This window comes from Hydra viridissima, unplaced genomic scaffold (assembly GCF_058129835.1).
Source record: "Hydra viridissima isolate aposymbiotic clone 2 unplaced genomic scaffold, HvirCarnegie_v1 scaffold_1, whole genome shotgun sequence".
In the NCBI taxonomy this organism is placed as follows: Eukaryota; Metazoa; Cnidaria; class Hydrozoa; order Anthoathecata; family Hydridae; genus Hydra; species Hydra viridissima.
The window spans coordinates 21692265-21712768 of NW_028324300.1; the positions used below are offsets into that span (position 1 = coordinate 21692265).

At 32.3% G+C, this 20504-nt stretch overlaps 1 protein-coding gene and 3 pseudogenes across 1 annotated transcript in view; 2 read left to right on the forward strand and 2 right to left on the reverse strand.

Moving 5' to 3' along the window:
• The window catches only part of LOC145194521 (protein NLRC5-like), a 69518-nt gene that overhangs the window by 28375 nt on the left and 20639 nt on the right, over positions 1-20504 (reverse strand). The window lies entirely within an intron of this gene.
• LOC149893889 (uncharacterized) lies at positions 6367-7703 on the reverse strand (annotated as a pseudogene).
• Positions 13919-14904, forward strand: LOC149893890 (uncharacterized; annotated as a pseudogene).
• LOC149893891 (uncharacterized) lies at positions 18349-19800 on the forward strand (annotated as a pseudogene).

Below are 20504 nucleotides of genomic sequence, written 5' to 3' on the forward strand. Positions count from 1 at the left end.
ATTAACGATTTATATTCCTCTTTATTAATCTCTCCTTGTCTCAACAGTTCATCGCAAATAGCAACAGCCACATTTCTTGATTCTTTATTCCCAGCATGCCATGCAGCAATACTTAATTCAAGCTTTTCCACCAACGCATTAGGATCGCCTGGAAGAATAATGACACCACGACCTTTTTTACCTTTTTCAATACGCATCATTTTTTCCCAAATAGGAGCAATAAGTTGCTGATACTTTGGTCTTCTTGATGATTTCGGTTTATTCGGTTGCGAATCAGATCTTATAGCATCACTATCCATTAAAATTTTTTCATAATTTTGCAAATCTTCATCGGTATAGCTCTTTGGTAATGTTAATTCAGTCATCAGTTCCCAAAGACCTTTTGTTCCTTCATACCTTTCATCACCAACAATGATATCATTTCCATCTATTTCAACCTCCATTTTTCCAATGTACATTTTATCTCCAACTTTGTTCACTTCGAAAGGCCTTTTCTTTTTCTGATCGACTGACAGGCTTTTGATCATCTTTTCATTGCTCTCGATAATGGGTTTAAATAGCTTGCTCACATCAGCTTGAAAATTCGTATCTGAAATGTTGTCATTCACGCTGTTCTGATAAATCCTCTTTCGTCTGTCATTAATTTCTTTCACAATTTCATCCCTTTTATTCAGGTCTTGTATTTTAAAGAAAAACATCTTTTTAAAATACGTGGAAAAAAAACATAAATTGGTTTTTACGACTACGTTGATCCTTTTTTAAACAAATTGTTAAACGTTTGAATCGCGTCTTCTCGTCCTTTTTGGATCAAGTTTTCTTTAGTAACTTCATCTATTCCCTTTTTGGCTTTGACTCGTATTTCCTCCATCAAGGATTTAAATTTTTGAAGCTCATCAAGAATCAATTGAAACTCTGAATCGTTTATTTTTCCATCCATCAACGCTTTGGAAATGTGCTCGCTAATCGTATTCAATTTCGATTCTGCAAACACTTTAATCTTTTCATGCTTCTCCGCTTTTAATGCTAGTTTTTTGTTCACTTGTCCTCCTACAATGGATAAAAAACCCATTCCAATAGCTACACCTTCACACGCAATCGCTGCTGGACTTGCAATAATCGTAGACAAAAGCCCAATTCCAGTCGCACCTAAAGCAATGTATAAGGCTTGCATCACATTGTCCACATTAGAAATGATCCTAAACACGCGATAATACTTTTTGCTCAGATGAACTCGCTTTGCTTTTTCACTCTCTATCTTTTTCTGAATTTCGCTTATTTTCTGAAGACGGTAAACATGCCCTCCTTCTTCTATAGGAGCTGATGGAAGAACTGGATAAAGTTTTTCATTCAATATTTCCATTTTTATTAAGAAAAAAAACTATTTTAAATCAATGTAACTAATCTTACAAAGTTTTTCGCCTTTTTTAACAATCACATCCTCTTTGCTGTTACTATTCACATCCATAATAACATCATCTACAGATTCTGAAATAATAACTTCGTTTTTTCTATAATTCAATTGATCAGTAATTTTATTCATTAATGTTATCACTGCAACACCTTTCTCAAAATTCAGTCCAATTGATAAAGATATCGTTGTATGGGAGAGAGCGGTAAATTTAATATCTTTCTGAGCAAAAATCTCATATTGTTCGTTAACGTTGAAATAAGGTGGGTGATCTAACGTTTTCGTAGATACAATAATGTTGTTTGGTCTTCTTTCCTCCAACTCTCTAACCCTCTCTTCCAAAATTTTTAATTGCAAATCCAAGCTGTGGACTTCTGCTGAGGTAACATTTCTAAAAAACTTGTGAGGAGCATGCATTTTACATATTAAAAGTAAATTTTTAGATCATTTTTGCAAACTTAACAATTCATTATTATCTACCCATGAATTAAACGAGTCTGGATATCCCAACCATTTGACTAACGACTTGCTCTTGGTTTTGCGAATGATTTTTTCAATTCTGAATATGTCTTGATGCGTCTTTTGCATCTCCTGTTTGTAAAAGGTGCCTTGAATTTCTTCACCGTTAGCGTCAGAGATTTTATACGTAGGCGGATTCGTATACTGAACTTTTGACACTGTAAAAACCTCCTCAGTCCATCTCGGCGTATAGCCCTTTTCAAAATGAGACTTCTTTTTTACGATCCGCACTTTGTCTCCCATTAAGAATTTTGGTTTTGCTGGTAATGTTTGATCATTTCCATACATATTCCACCATACCCTACCTTTATTCTTTTCATCGCTAGCTTCCACTGGTGTCATTTTGATAGAAGAGTGCTTTGTGTTGTTGTAATTTTTCACCATCTCATCCAATACGTCAATGTATTTATTGGTGTTGTTAGCTGAAAAATATTTAAACATTTTCTCTTTCATTGTTCTATTCCATCGCTCGACAACAAAACTTTTTTCCTCGTTTTCAGTGGAATACAGTTGCACACCCAACACTCTCACATGTCTGTTGTAAAACTCTTTTCCTTTATCCACCCACAATTTAATGCATTTTCTTTCTGTGAAAATCTTTTTCAACGCTTCAGCCACTTCAAGACCTGTTTTGCTTTTTAACGGAACAATCCATCCATAATTTGAAAACACGTCGATCACCATGAGCAAATATTCTACACCGTTGAATTTTGAAAACGATTGCATGTCCACCAAATCAGCAGCCCATATTTCATCAATGTCATTCACAATCACCCTTCTTCTTTTAAAATGATGAATCACCGGTTTATGAAGCTCCTCTGCAAGCTGATCCGTCCATTTCAAATCGCTCACACCAAATCCTTTTGTTTCTGAAGATGATCCTTTGAGCGTATGTGATGAAACAAACTTACATTTGGTTATCCCACAAGAGTTGGATATTCCTTTCAACATATGTCTGTTGTTTTTTGTGATCTCGTTTTTCAAGTGAATGGTTTCAGTCTCTCTTCTACACTTAACGCAGTACATTTTTTAACATATATAAAAACTTTTTAAATATAAAAAGTGGAAGTGATGAAATTGTCGTGTAAAATTGGGAAAACCAAAAGAAACAACAGCGCGCTTTTACCTAGAAGTATACGAGGAATCATCGTTGGAAAGTCCGGTTGCCGAAAAACAACGTTACACTTAAATTTACTTTTAAGACCTGGCTGGCTAGATTACAGCCGCTTACAAGTCTTTGGCAAATCACTATTTCAACCTGAATACAAAATACTCAAAAGATCATTCGAAAATAAACTTCCTAAAAAGGATATTGTTGATTTGTTAACGGATGATGTACAAGACGAAATGGAAAAATTGAATTTAAACCCTGAAGAAGTTATTAACGATCTTTCAAAAAAATATTCCGACAATGATGATATGGAGTGTCAATTCTTTGAAACTGCTGACGATGTACCTGAACCTGAATCCTTAGACTCGACCAAAAACAATTTGATGATCTTTGACGATTTGCAATTGACCAATCAAAACAAGTGCGAAAAATATTACATCCGAGGAAGACACTCTAACGTCAACTGCTTTTATCTCGCTCAAAACTATTTCGAGATTCCAAGACATACCATCCGAGAAAATGCCAACTTTATTTGCCTCTTTAAACAAGACCAAAAAAGCGTTAATCACATTTATCAAGATCACGTTTCGTGCGATATGAAAATAGAAGAATTTAAAACCTTTTGCAATCATTGCTGGAATGAACCTCACGGATTTGCCGTCATTGATCTCTCTTCTAAAAAGAAGGAGGGAAAGTATCGAAGCGGATTTGACGATTTTTTATTTTTCTAAAACAATTTAAAAAAATAATTCTTATTTAAAAAAATGTCAGGTATAATCATCGATGTAGATGGAAAATCAAGTGTTATCACCACTGATTTTTTGGATAAAATCGTTTTCGAGAAAGGAAAAAGCTATGAAATGGCTTTTCTCGGTCTTGAGACTTACAACAGCATTCCAAATGTAAGCAGTAAAAACAATTCTTTCAAATATAGCATGAACAATGGAGCTCATTGGGAGAACATTATCATTCCATCAGGAAGCTATGACATTAAAGACATCAATGAGTATTTGCAAAGGTCTATTTTAAACACAATAAAAACAGCTCAACGTGGAAGTTATATTATTGCAAATAAAATTAATTACTCTCCAAACAACCTTCAAATTGGAATCAATCTTAATACTTTAAAATCAACCATTAAACTTGGTTTGAATTATTCGATTGACTTTAACGTGGAGAATAGCATCTCTTCAGTTTTAGGATTTACTAAAAGAAAATTAAATTCCAATTCCTAATACGAGTCGGATCATATCGTTAGAATTTCAAGCATTAACACCATCAGAATCGTTAACAACGTTATTGGATCATCCTATATTAATGGAACCCAACTCAATTGCATTTACTCCTTTTATCCAAATGTTAGTCCTGGCTATAAAATCATCGAGAGACCAATGCATTTGATTTATCTTCCTGTTAAACTGCTTGAAATTTCAACAATGGTTACTCGCATCATTGATCAGAATGGAGATTTGGTTGATTTTCGTGGAGAGGATATTACAATCCGTTATCACATTCGAGAAGTGAAATAAATAATTTTTTAATACATAAAAAATGAGCAATTATCAAAATATCAAAATTAATATCTCGCAGAGCCAATCTGATAAAATTAAAAAAGCTATGCATGATAAAACCGATACTAGCATTAAGCTTTCTCATCAAGACTTGAACGGTAAACATGTTCTCGCTATCACTAATACGCAATTGAACAAAATTAGAAAAGCGTATGAAGCTGGAAAAGGGATCACTCTTAAATTGAGCAAAAGACAAATTGCATACAACTCAACCATTGAAGGTGGATTCATCGAAGCTCTTTTACCGTTATTAGGTATGATAGGTAGCACTCTTGCTACAAAAGTTGTTCCTGCTCTTGCTACTGGTTTGCTTTCAGGTGTTGGAGCCTCTGCCGGCTCTGCTATGGTTGATAAAATTGCTGGGCGAGGTCTTTTTTACATGAGCAAAAATGGAAAAGGAATGAAGATAAAAACTTTAGGTGGAGAAGGATTGTTTATTACCTCATGGACTAAAAATGTTCACGGTGATGGACTCTTTGTTAAAAATGGAAAACGCTATCAATCTATTGGATCCGGATTATTGCTCGGACCAAACTCACCCTTCTCAAGCATACCCTTTTTAGGTGCTATTCTATGAAAAATCGCTTGTTAAAAAAATTCGGATAAACTTTTTAAGAAATTAAAAAAATGATCAACTTTCAATGGATTGACGTAGAAGGAATTGTTTTACCTAATCAAGCTTTAACTAACTTTCAATTGATAAAGTTTGCTAAACAGTTAAAATTAAAAAACTTTCAAGGCGTGTTTGTCAGGGATGAGTTACCAAAAAAGCCAAGAAAAAAAGAATGTGGTATTGTGAATACAGGAGAATCAAGCACAGGTGGGTTTCATTGGGTGTGCTGGTATAAAGACGCTGACAAACAATACAGCTTCGAATCTTATGCTCAACCTCCTCTTGTCGAACTTGTCCATTATTTAAAAAGTCCAGTCTTTTACAACAGCGAAAGAGTGCAATTTGGTGATACGTCTTATTGCGGTCACTTGTGTCTTTATGTTTTGAAAAAATTGAATGAAGTTCTTGACTTTCAAGAAGTTATTAATACCTTGTGGTGACTGCTTAATGACTAAACAAGAAAAACTCACCACCATGAACGTCTTCCGATCACGTCATCACGATGTCTACACCGAAGAAATTAACAAAATAGCACTCAGCGCTAACGACGACAAAAGAATCATCTTACAAGACGGAATTCACACCTTGGCTATTGGACACTACAAAACAAGGCAATAAACCAAGCGAAGAACAGGCATCTTGAAGAACTGGTATAGAAATAACATGATTATTTTTATACTTCTTCTTGATTTTTAAAGACGACTCTTAACTATTGCTTTTGTACAAGAACATGATATGAAGTGTTCACCATTTTTTATGCATCCTTAAGTATGGGAAGGGGTCAATGTCCTGGAACCGCCTTTTCCCTATATATTAAATATATAAGGAAATTAAACTGCATGAATTTGTTTTATTTTTTAAATTAACATTTTTAAACATAAAAAATGTTCAAGGTTAGTTTGTTTATTTTGCAAAAATTTCTATTATTAATCATGTGATTTAAAAAACCTACTTTAAAATAAATATATATAGTTTGACATAACTGGTAACATAACGGATAAATACCCGTTATATCAGGTTTTAAATATAACGGTAAAATACGCGTTATATAACGGGAGTTTTCCTCTCACATAACGGCTAATTGGCGTTATGTAACCGTTATGTTTAAGGAAATTTTGCTATGAAAAAACTAGGGTTCGGACTGTCTGCGCAGATCTGCGCAGATATGCGCAGACAGTATAATTTGTCTGCGCAGACGTCTGCGCAGACGTCGGCGCCGACAAAATTTACTGCTTTGCAGTCGATTTTTTGAAATCAACAAAAAAAGTTTTAAAGTTATAAAATGTTTTAAGTAATATTTTAACTTTATTATAAATTCAGTGATTAGTAACAATAGGAGTTTTCAAAGATTCTTACAGTAATAAAAAAATGTAATGCTGGCGCCTATTCGGTGATTTCTTGACATTTAATTTCATTGAGAATTGCACCTTCTTCAAGAATGTAATCAGTCCTGTCATTTGTGTCCATCAGCACGCTATTGGTATACAAGAATACCAGCTTTTCAACTCTCTCATTCGTAAGACGATTTCTTAGTCGCGAGTGAATAAATCGAAAGGTCGACCAACCTCTTTCTGCTGCAGCCGATGAGCAGATCATTTCGTTAATAGGCTTAGCAATTTCGTAAAGAGCAGAATATTTATCGCGACCGATAATGTTCCGATAATTTCGCGCGTTCATCTTGAATATTTTTTCCTTCCTTCTCTCAGGCAGCGCAGCCATTTCTCCTATAAAAGCAATCAATTCATCCTCAGCAGTGTCAGCAATTTCAGGTTTGATCTTTTCGGCGAATTCAACTGTAGCAGTGATAAAATCGGTTTTATCTTCATTCAAATATAAACCTTCTGCGGCATTTTTGGGCGTTAATATGAAAGCAATTCCAATACCTGGTGTAAAGAGAAAATCGAGGCGAGATTGCACTTTTTGTTGTATGTCTTTATCGTCCATATATGAATTGTACATTTGACCAAAGTAATCATACACGAGAGGCAAAGGAAGCTTCATCACTATCTAGCATTTCGATCACGTTGGAAGGAAATTCAATGCTTTTGACAAGCTTAGAGAGACGGTCCCAAAATGGATTAGATTTTATCAATGCCATAACATCAGCAGATGTATTCTTTGGTTGAATTTCCTTCAGCAATGTACTTTCTTCGTCTACCAACTTAATAAGAACGTATTTTGATAGCTGGAGACTGCTCATTGATTTATAATAACTAAACCATCGTGTAGATACAGGCATGGACAATGAAAGAGAAATATTTGCTGCAATTCGTCTTTCATCAAACTTTGCTTTCACGATGTGATGATTTTTCACATATTTGATGACTTTTTCTGCATCTTTGACTGTTTTTGTGGCCTCAGTTGTAGAAACTATGTCCTTCACAAGCAAGTTGACTCCATGAGCTCCGCATCCGCTAGCCAAGATGTGTGGATATTTCTCCTCAATGATCCTCCACGCTGATTTCATAACAGGAGCGTTGTCGCTTATGAAACTGGTAAATTTTTGTGAGCCAACCTTCTCAATAACTTGTTAGATTGCCGCGGCAATTGCAGATGAATTTTGAATGATTCCGAATGTATTTATCGAGGTGTAAAAAAAAGACTTCTGATTGGGCGCTTTAATACAAAAATTCACTATGTGATCGCCTCTTATGTTCGTCCACCCGTCAGACATTAGTGTTAAGTTTGTTTCAGAAATCAAAATTTCATTTACAGAAGTAGAACATTTTGTGTATTGTTTGTCGAGCAGAGATCCTGATAAGGCTTTAGCATTCGGGATGACAGATGCGTACGATGGATTGAGCGACTTAACGAAATCCTTAAAGGCCTCCGATTCGACTAAACGAAATGATATAACCGTACGGTAAAAGAAACTAGCAAGCTTCGTATCGATATCATTTTTGAGCTCTTCATTAATTGGTGGATGTACACCCTGCGTCGGTGAATCAGTCGTAGACGGAACTTGCTGAGAATCATTGATTAGATGTGACGATTCATAATTACGCTTTGAAAACAATCTTTTTTTCTCGACACTGGCGTTTGGACATGTTGATCTTTTATGCGCTGCAAGGCGTTCCTTCGACCATTGAACAGTTTTGTTGCATGCTAAACAAGTGCCAGAACGCTTCTCTCGATCAAGATTTGTCAAATAATTCGAAATTTTGATGGTTTCCACTTTAAATATTTTGAATGGCGAAAATACAAGATTTCTTGATTCTAAATCACTTTAAGTTGTAGTAAGAAACACTTACAAAAGTTTATATCGATTGATTATACGTAGCTCGAACCAAAAAGAAACAGATAAGTAATGAAAAACTCGTAAAAAGTAGATAATTATGCAAAAATAATTTCAGACATTTGATTCAGATAATTTAAATTTTTCCTTTCCATTAAAGTGTCTGCGCAGACTTCGGCGCCGATGTCTGCGCAGATATGCGCATATTTTTGTCTGCGCAGATCTGCGCAGACACATTTTCCGAACCCTAGAAAAAACATAACGCCTAAACCGTTATGTTATTTTCATACATATTAAGTATTAAACATAACAGCAATTAACCGTTATGTGCGAGGAAAACTCCCATTATGTTTTTTAAAAATATAACGGGTTTTTTATTTACTGTGTAAAGTTACAAGAGCGAACTTTTTGGTTAAAAGAAGAGTTTTTTTTCTGTTAACCAAAAGTTAAATTCATCGAGTGTAAGTAAATTTTCATTTACAACTGAAATGCTTAAGTGAGGCTTTTCATTTTAAAATATAGTTTAATATCAAAAGAAAAGTAGGCAGCCTGATTAAAGAGATCAAAGGCTTTAACTTTACTTACAAAAAAATGTGACATTTTTATTAATATGATATAATAATATTATTATATATAAAATAAATGTAAAGAAATCTTAATAAGAATGTCGCGTTTTGTTGCTGTGCTTTTTCCGTGGTTTTCTTTTTTTTTTGTTTTTTGTTTTTTGCTATGATTTTCGTCTACTCTCAACAAGTCAATCAAAATCAAACCGAAAAGGACTTAAAAGATAGTTTAAAAAAAAATATATGACACTGATTTCGAATATGATTTATTTAGCACTGTAAATCAACTATTTCTTTCTCTCTGCTGATTGGTTAGAAAAGCCGTTAAACGTAAGACATTTTAAACATTTCTTATGTATTGCAAGTCAAAAAACAAAGCAATATTGAGATAGATGACTAGTTACATATTTAGGTCCATATCTATTCAGCTCCTAAACTCTACTGGGTGTGCTTTAAAAAAAGGTTTTTTATAACCTGTATGTAACAGGATTCTTGAAAACAAAAATTTATCGACAAACGAGTTTTTAGTTTTACTATCATTTTTCAAGTGACATTTCCCTGTAACATTTCTTATTTATTGCAAGTTATATTCGCAAGGGAACCATAAAATCTCTTTCAAATATATTTTTCAGTCATATTACAAAACTAGATTTTTCTTTTATAAGAAGGTTACAAAAAATTAACATCGAATTTCAATTTTTTAGATATTGCTGCCTGCGTATGGTACGCCTTGCATGTAAGCTTAAGTAATTAACAACTGACGTCAGTTGCTATTTTAGTGCATACTGATGGATATTGTTTTTTGATCGGGTGTTAATATCCGCGAACGACATTTGATTGGTCGTTAATATCAGCGAACGACATTTGATTGGTTGTTAATATCAGCGAACGACATTTGATTGGTTGTTAATATCAGCGAAAGACATTTAAAAGTAAAAGTTTATACTTAGCATAAGCTTTAGTTTCTACTTTCGTTCAGCAAAGAAGGATGAACTTCAATGTGCTGAGGATGATCTGAGTCTCATTGCTGCAGTCATTTTGGTGATATTCATGAAGACGTGAGAAACCTCCAGTGGTTCGTTTTATTCCTGTTAAAAAATTATTATTTTTGATCCTTTATGCGAATAAGTATTACATTTTATTTAAACTCAAGAGAAGGCATAAATTAAGTGAATATTTTTCGTGCACATGCACGGCGTCCTCTCCTTTTCTACCTAAATCTTGATAGGTTGGAAAATGATTGCCCGAAGGGTTTTGTCTTAAGATAGAACAATACGTTTCTGTTTAATGAAGTGCAGGGTAAAGAGAGGGTGTTTTAAAAAAATAAAAAGTGTTACCTGTGTATTTTTTGATTAAGAGGGGCTGCAATGTTCTCCTGGTTTTTTACTTTGGTGTGGGTTTTCAATTCTCCAAAATTAGATCGCTAAACAAGAGGAAGGATTTATTTTTAAAGAAAAAAGGTGATTTGGAGTTGATTTTCTTATTTTTTTGCTCCTATAATGTTTAAATTGAGAATTAAATTAGTTCGTTGATATATTCCTTTAAAGCTCTAATAATGGGTGGGGGAGGGATGGGAGGGTATTTTTAGAGAGAGCGAAGTTGTTTTTATTATAGAGTCTACGCCTATGTATAAGAGTGACCAGTAGGTCTGAGTTTTCTATACATAAAATATTTTGCTGGTTTACTTAGCCACATTTATAAAGATTATTAGTCAATAAAAAAATTCCGAACGTATTTTTAAATGAAAATTTCTACGGGCCCCCAAAGCTCATAAAAGGTTAATGAAAGTTTTATCTAATTCCCACAAACTTTCTTAAATGCATCCATTTTATTTAAAAAAAAACAAACTTTGACATCAAACTATTTGATTAAGAACGAAGTAATTAGAAAAACTTCAGATGTTTCAGAAATATCCAAATATATTATACAACTACTTCTAAACTAAATCAAGAACAAAGTGGTGGACTACCAAAATGGAATTGTTACTACAGGTATTATGAAAGAATGTTAAAGCTTTGAATAATTTAATGGATGCAGGCTGCATCATGCTGCATATTCCTTGGGCACAGGAAATTCAGAAACTGTAGTTCAGTGAAAGAGGTTAAAAGGCAACTGTCATATATCAAACGATATCAAAGGATTTGAATAGAAAAAGTTTTAAGGATTCATTGTTTTAAGAAAATGTTTAAATTATGAATTGAATATGTGAAGCGTAAAATACTTTTATTTACTCATTGTGTTATATTACTATATGATATACTATCATAAATTACATTATATTGTCCTTACATCACATTATATTATTTTTCAATATATTAAATTATATCATTGCATATTCCATTATAACATTTTACATTATATATTATATTTGATAAAAATATGCTATATTATATTATTTTATCAGCCAAGTAAAGTTTAGTGTTTAAAAACCCCTTAACGTTGTACACAAAGAAAGAAAAATCAAACTTATTACCTGGGCGAAGACTGCTTCGCGCGAGTCTCGAGTCCACTTAAAACGGTAAGAATACTTAATTTTTATAATACTACCAAAGAGTCAGCTAGTCTCCTCTCTTAAATAATCTGAACGGTACTTATTTCAAAAATATTAGCGCTTTACAAAATTGGAGCACGTGCTCTTTTTAGCATAGTAGTGGACCTAGATGGTGGTGTAGGCCATGGGACTTGGCGCTATAGTCTCTTCGAAACACCATAGTGAAAAAATCATGACCCTGACGAGAAGGTCACTTTAACCACTACACTAGTAATTGGAACAAAGCACAAATGTTTTTCTTTCTCCCTTTCTCCTTATCTGGGCGTCCCCTAATCACTAGCATCTACACATAATTCAGTTAAAATTGCTAAACCTTTTTAATTATATATTTGATGCATGGATCTGCTGTGTATATATATATATATATAAAATTTTCTTTGACGTATATATGGTCAGTATAGAATTACTTAAATACAGTCCAGTTCACCAAAAGTATGTTGTAATTTTTAGATATAGTAATCGCTTAAATCAAACATGCGTTTTTTTAATTACATTAAAAGCTCGCAGTCTCAAGTTGGCGTATCTTAGTGGATTATTAAAGATGAATTCGTAGATCGTCTGGAGTTCGATGCGAGCGTCGCGCCGCTAATCGAATTTTTTAAAAAGTTTTTTGCGAACAATGGAGTTTCACTTATCCAGATCGGTTGCTTCAGCGTTTGTAAAATTAGTTAAGCGAAGTTTGATGATCAGCCAAAGTTAAGAAAATAAGGCTAAAGATAATCCAAGCAGAAACTTAATCCTATTAATTATGTCAATTTTGAAAAAGGAAATATTGACACTGGACTAGAAACGTGAAAACTAATAATGAGATAAGACTATAAACGGAACAAATTGATTGGAACTTCAACTAGCAGAAACTTATTTTCTGAGAATAGTCAATATAAAATCGTATATTGACATTAAGGTAGAACTAAAAATTTAAGCTAGAAATATACTGAGAATGGTCAATGTGAAAACGAATATTGACACTGGGGTAGAACTTAGAATGGTCAATACGAAAACGAATATTGACACTAAGCTAGAAATAAGAGATTCAGGCTAGAAATACACTGAAAAAGGTAAATATTAAAACGAATATTGACACTAAGCTAGAAATAAGAGATTCAGGCTAGAAATACGCTGAAAAAGGTAAATATTAAAACGAATAGTGACACAAGGCTAGAATGGTCAATGTTAAAACGAATATTGACACTAGGCCAGAATTAAGAGACTCAGGCTAGAAATACACTGAGAATGGTCAATATTAAAGCGACACCAGGCTATTGACACCAGGCTAGAACTAAGAGAATCAGGCTAGAAATGCACTAAACAAGAACTTAATCCGATTTGAAAGGTCAATATTAAAACGATATTGACACAAGGCTAAAATTAAGATATTTAGGCAAGAAATACAATGAGAAAGGTCAATATTAAAACGGATATTGACAATAAGCTAGACCAAGAGCATCAGGCTAGAAACTAAGAGAGTCAGGCTAGTAACACAGAGAGATGAGTCAATATTAAAAAGAATATTGTTGTGGAATATATTGCTGGATTTGTTGTAAAAAAAATTAAAAAAGTTTTAGATTGTTGCATTTGCTTAACCTTAATTCAATCAAAAATCCCAACTTCAACATTAATTAAAAAAAAGAATTACAGTGACATTAAACTATGCTTGGTTCAACCCTCCAAAGATGTTATTCGCATATGTAAAGTTGCAGAAAGCGAAATCAGAATTTTTAAGCAAGAAAAGAAGTTATTTCAAAAAAATTTAATGACAAAGTTAATTATTAATATTCTAATCAGTGTTCGTAGCTCTATTTTTATTGATAACAGACATATTTTGATATTCATGTTCAATCTAACCATTTGGTTAATTTAGTCAAAATGATTAGCTGTTATTGTAACGTTAGATTATACCACCAAGGAGAGAATTTGAATAAAGATTGGAAAAAAACTTCGAAGTAAATTAACTATAGTAAGTATTTTATTTTGTGGTCAATAAATATATATATGAAACTTTTTTGTATTTTTACTGTCTATTCAAATCGAGTGTTTTTAATTGAGTAAAAAATAAATGTTTTTTTTTCTTTAAAAGAAAAGTATTCAAAATATTTTTATAATTTTTTTTTAATGGAAAAAAATTCCTTAATATTTTGAATTGAATTCTTACATAAACAAAATCCTATTTAAACTAAAATCCTACATTATTTGCGTTTTTGCCACAAAGTGACGTATATGCGCAAAGAGTTTGGCTTCAATCAATTTCAAAAAGCCGCGTCTATAGTTTTTAATGGTCTAAGCGTAGAACTACTAGTTTCTAATTGCGGATGTTAAGTAAACCAACTAAAAGTTACGTCATCGTCATTAGCTAAAGATCCAGCAGCCGGTACCGTAGCCACTGCTAATCCAGAAAGTGAAGTTAATGCACTGAGCCGTAGAATTACTGATAAAGCAACAGAATTATTATCTGTTCTAACCATAGGTAGGCATGGGCTACATCAAGGGGCAATGGCCTATATAATAGATAAGTCTAAGTTAACAATGTAAAGAATTCTTATTGGATGGGTAATATTTTTAGCAACTATATTTAATAAGATAGATTTGAAACCTGCATCTGGTTTTTGCTTAAAAAAATGCCCAAGTTTCATTGAAACAGGACATGGTCTGACAGACCTTGTAGTAAATACACCAGAGTTGAAATTTCAAAGTGCATCAAATTTCGAATTAAATTTTCTGATGTTTTCCAACTATAAAAATACTCAAACTGGCAAAGCTTTGATTGGCATTTCTCCTCATGGTGGAGGAATTTTTTTTAGTGAAATTTACCCAGGATCAATCTCAGACTCAGAAATTACTGAAAAGTCAAATGCTACTTTATATGTTGAAGAAGAACACGAAATAATGAGTGATTGTGGATTTTCAATTCAAGATTTTTGTGCAAAGAAAGGCATCTTGTTAAATAGACCAAAGCAAAAAGTTAGCAGTCAATTTTCTGAACATGATATTACTAAAAATTTTGATATTGCCGCATTCACGTTGAGCGTTTTATAGGAAATATAATTAACTGGGGTGTCATGATCACTGTTTGGCCAATAAACCAAATTGATATTTTATCATCTACATGACAAATGTTAGGCCATATGTTAATTTAACGATGGAACCAATAGGTCCTAAAGAATAATTATTTGATTTCTCATGTACATATAATTTATTTATAAAAATAAACGTTAATACAAGTGAAAAAACTAAACTGTTAAAATGTTAAAATTGTTTTCATGTCTAAAATTTATGGCGGGCACAAACTTTGATAACTTTTTTTTAAATTTTCTAAATGGTTTTAACATAACAAAATCAGGTACATAACCAATTATATTTTTTCCAAAACTGAGTTATTCCTTGATTTCAAGATGATTCCATGCTTTCATGTTCTTCCTTTCATATATTGCATCTTCTATTTCTTTAAGAGTTAATAATATGGTGTTATTTCGCTCAACTAACAAAAAAAAGATTCAAAAAACATTTTAATGTATTGGTCTCAGGATGGAAAGATTGTAAAACACAAAACTCTACACCTGTACACTCAATATGTAGCTGACACTGAACATAATATTGAGGGAAATTTGCTAATGTTGTTATTGGCCCAACACAACCTGTTGTTCGAGTTTTTACTTCTAACAAAATGCCTGATGGACCAAATCCATCAGGACTACAACCGTATTTATTGTCAATTAAACTATCGAAGTATCCACATTTTTCAATTTTTGCTTTTGAAAGAAATTCAAAATTTTTAATTGCTGCATTTTCAAATAATGTACCTCTTTTAATATTTTTTAAATGATCTAGGTTTGGTGTAGATGTCCCATTTTTAATAACATCCCAATACAATGTAAAACTAGATTTTCCTAAAATCCCCAGTAAATAAGGTAATCGACTAGCTGTAATTTTATGTTTTCTGTATTCATGCCACTCATTAGTGTTTTGTTTTAAGTTTATGTAGTTAACACCTGATGGCTTTGGAGTCACACAGTTACTGATGTCAATATTTACAAAACCGTTAGTAATTTGCTCTCTAATGATAGTATAAAGTGTATTTTCTTTTAGGCCATCATAAACGCTTAGTACATTAGTAATTTCAATATAATTTGGGAAGATACTAGTGAGATTTTCTGTTGTACTTAAATCAATTTTTTTTAATGAAGTATTATCATTTGAATTATTAGTGAGTTTATTAATGCAGAAATTAATGTTTTTAATTTTAGTGTTATCAATGTGAATTATATTTTGATCAAATAACGGGGTTTTGCAATAAACGTGGTCTGATAAAGCCAATTCAGTTTTTTTTGTGTATTTATAGTGTAAGTGTTGACCCACAGATGACTTGCGTCCATATTTTGATTTCATTAATACAGAATAAACATGCTCCTCTGCAGGCATTTCTTTTTTAACTGTTCTTTCAAATTTTCAATGACTAATGGCACATTTCTTTTAAAATAACTTCAATCTGGATCTGCTGATGATATAACTGTATTGCCATCTCTTTTTTTCATTTTTACAGAATTTGGTTTAGTTTTATTCAATGGGACCATTGGAATAGATCCTTTTTTCGATCAATGGTACCACTTTTGTAACTGTTCTGTGCAGGATAAGGCCAAAATCTTTTCTTTTGTATCTTTATAGTGTTTCAAAAACAATAAAAGTGCAAAAATTTGGCAACACAAACCACTTGGACCAACTGGACAACGCTATGTCCTTTTTCAGGATAAAACCCATTAAAAAGTAAAACAGCTGGTCTCAAATCTTCACCATATGATTTTTTAATCATTGCTTTAACGTGTGTAAAATTTTCATATATTAATGTTTTAACTGAAGCTATTTTGCGACTTTGTACCATTCTAAATGCTTTTTCTTGTTGTCCGCGGCTACCATACTTTTTATAGTCATTTTTTAAATTTCTTCCTTGAATTCCATTAAATTTTTCATTATATGATAACTACATTATAATGTGTATAAAATACAAAGTGCTGGATTAACATTGATAATTTTTTAATCCTTGTTTCTCATAGGACAATGAAAAATAAATATCAAGCACTCTTCAAAATGCAATATATGGGAATGAGATCATAGTATTAAGCAGATTGTTTCATTGCAAAGTTAAGAAATGATAGTATTAAATACTAATTAATCTTTTTTTTTTTCATCAATAATTGATCATTTTAAATAGTTGTGTTTAATCTCACAATAGGGTTTTGCTAAATTTCATTCTCTTATCCAGCTTCTCCATTGTTAATTTTTAGAAAATACTTTGGAAAACTTTTGGAAGTTGACAAAGGCTGATATATCCAAGATTATGTAAAGCACATGGTGGATCAGACTGATGGCAGGGCCAGTAAACCTAACTTTAATGCAATTTAAAAGAAAATCTTTAACTGTATTTTGTTTTAGAAAGAAACTATTTTACTACTTCATGTTTATCTATAAGTTTTTATTTCCTAAACTCAAGTAAGTTATTATCTCCTGATTTGTTAGAGTCAAATGTTAAGATGTAGCCCATGCTTGGCGTAATGAAAAGTGAAAAAAATAAAATTATTAGGAGAAATATACACCATGGTGGGCCTTTAGCTTTTTTGTTTTATAGATGAGTGACAAATATCCCTTAAAAAGTCAAAAGACTTTTAGGGGGTATTTTACTACGTTTTTCCTATTTCTAATTTCAAATTTTGCAAAAAAAAAAGTGTACAAAGTTGAATAGGTTTGGAACATTTAAATTCGAACCTTAGAACGTAGCTAAACTTTATAAGTGTTTTTATACCAAAGCTAAAATTTTAGAAGGCCTAAAAGAAATCCATCATTCAAAAAAAGTATGAAGATTTTTAGTGCCGGTTTCTTCACATTCGTATCGAAGAAAGGTCTAGTAAATTGTCCAATTTTTTCCTTAAGAAAAATTTGGTTGAACCAATAAAGGGATTTCTGAGCAGTATTCTCAAAAAGGATGTAGGGGAGCATGGGGTAAGATGACGAATGAGGCAAGATGACGACCTACCAATATCTTCAAAATTCAACTAAATATGAAAGCTGACTGTAGCTGAGAGCGATGTAGATTATATCTACTAGATTTATTTATGTTTTCTTTATAAATATTATTTTCGGGATGAAAGATAAGTATAAAATAAGGTTTTTCCGATATTAAGAAAAAAAAAATTATCTACTTGCATTTGATTTTATTCATCATTACCGCACCAGCTTAAGGTAAGCGAGAATTTTTCGTTTAGCTTGTTCAATTTGAAAGCCATACGAGCAGTGTTAAGCTATGATAACTTATTTGTGTATAGTACTGAATCATTTTTGAAGATTGTGTAGTCTAGGGGCAAGATGAACGGGGTAAGATGACTCGTTCGTCGTTTTGCCGAAGTACATGTTTTACTAAAAACTGTATAAACGCTGCCTTTTGTTTTGTTCAACTTAAATCATGTTGCCTAGTTGTGTTTAACTTATAACAATAAACACAATTATAATAAAATAACTTAGAACAATAGTTAAAGTTACTTTAAAGTTAATTAAAAATAATTATGTTGCAAATATTATTATTTATGCATATTTTAACTTTAGTTATGCGTATATCTGTTTGTAAAATAAGCATAGCTAATATGATTAGGGTTAATAACTATACTTTATGGTTATATTTAATCTGTGTTATACACACACACACACACACACACACACACACACACACACACACACACACACACACAGACACACACAGACACACACACACACACACACACACACACACACACACACACACACACATATATATATTAAGTATATTTCTAATATGGTACATGTATTTGCATGTTATTTGTTTAAATTGACAGTCCCATTGAATACTATTGTGTTATTTGCAGTTATTAAAATGGTTCGCAACTATATCAGAACTACGAGTAGAGGTGCCAATGGAAATTGGACAATGCAGAACATGACTCAAGCTATTGAAGCTTTCAATTCCAATGCTTGCAGCAGGAACCAAGCTGCTTTAAATTTTGGAGTTTTAGAAGCAACACTGAGGCGTTAGCTTAAAAAATCTTCTGATCAATTTCCAATCAGCAATGGAAGGTTTCGTCCTATATTTTCAATGGAAATGGAAAAATTACTTGCAGAATATTTAATTGAGTTAAGCAAAAGATTTTTTGGTATGACCTCAGTACAGCTCAGAAAGTTTGCATTTGAATTTGCAGAACTTAATAATGTTCAACAATTTTAACAGGGAGTTAAAAATTGCTGGTCTTGACTGGTTAAGTGGATTTTTGAAACGCAACAACAATATTTCATTACGAACTCCTGAAATGATGTCTTTGGGTAGAATTCAAGGTTTTAACTCCCCACAGGTTGCAATATTTTTTGATTTACTTCGAGATCTTTTGAGAACGCATAAATTTTTACCTTCAAGAATCTTCAATGCTGATGAAAGTGGGTTACCCACTGTACCAACAAAAATCCCAAAAGTATTTTCTATCAAAGGCATTAAAAGAGTGGGCAAAGTTGTTTCTGCTGAAAAACCGTAACAATAGTTTGTAGCATGAATGCTGTTGGAATTTACATACCTCCAGCTTTTTTTTTTCCACGAAAAAGCATTCGGCATGATTTTTTGGACAATTCTCCACTTGATTCAGTTGGCTTTGCCCATAAGTTTGGTTGGATGACGCAGGAAATTTTTGTAGATTATTTAAAGCACTTCGCTTATCACACAAAAACAACTATTGCTGATCCTGTTTTGTTAATTGTGGATAACATTCGACCTTATTCTATTGCTTGTAGGGTTACAAATAGTGCTAGCCGTAAACGAAAATTCAAGCACGCAGAAGTGGAACAAGTTCGCTTTTTAAAGCTGCAGTTCAATTAGCTGCACTCGAGAAACAAGAAAAATTGATGAAGCAAAAAATAAAGAAAGCTGTTAGAGAAAAGAAGGACCAGCTTAAAAAAACAGCAGCTGTAACTAATAATAGAAAGAAGAATGACAAAGCCAAAAAAATAGCGAAAAAAAAATCCAAAATTCAAATTTCAAAAATAGTTGACAAAACTGAAGAAATTTCATGTTGGTATTGTGAAATTATCTATGGTGATCCTAATGATCCATTGCTTGATGATGACTGGGATATGTGTAAATCCTGTGAACAGTGGTGTCATTTAACTTGTGGGCAGTATGTTGAACACAAATTTACTTGTATTGTATGTTACTCTTCTGTAGCTTAGCAATTATTACATTGTTTTATTGCGCATTAAAATATTTTGTTTGACATTTGCTTTATTTTGTTGTGTTGGAATTTACTATGAACTGATTAGCAGGTTTTTTTGCATAGCCCTATATAAATATATAACTTAATTTTTTTTAAAAAATTACACCACTATTTATATTACTTATTTTATAAACTAGAATTTATTATACCGTGATATTTAAGACAGTTATAGTATCATGGAATTAACTTATTTTTAAATCGTCATCTTGCCCCGCATACGGGGCAAGATGACGATTTGAGGTAACATTGGTTAATGAGTTTTTTCCAGACTTTTTTAAATTTTTATAAGGTTTTTTTAATACATCAGTAGCGCATGATAATTTTTAATCACTTCTTGATCAAGTTTTACATATTGGAACACTTATCGACTAAGATATAAGCGCTTTTCAAAACGTTCGTCATCTTGCCCCATGTTCCCCTATATGTTCGAGTTTGTCCTACGCACTACATTCGGATTTGATGTGTTCATTTTCATTTCCTTATTTTTCCACGTGGATGAATTAATGATGTGTTCAAAATCAATAGAAAGCAAATGATGTTCAAGATCATTAAAAAGCAAATGGATTATTGAAATTTAAAACAGCAAAAGATCAAATGAAGTTTAGGAATTACTTCAATTACTTAAAAAATCATTTATGTTAATTGTTGTGTCAAATATTA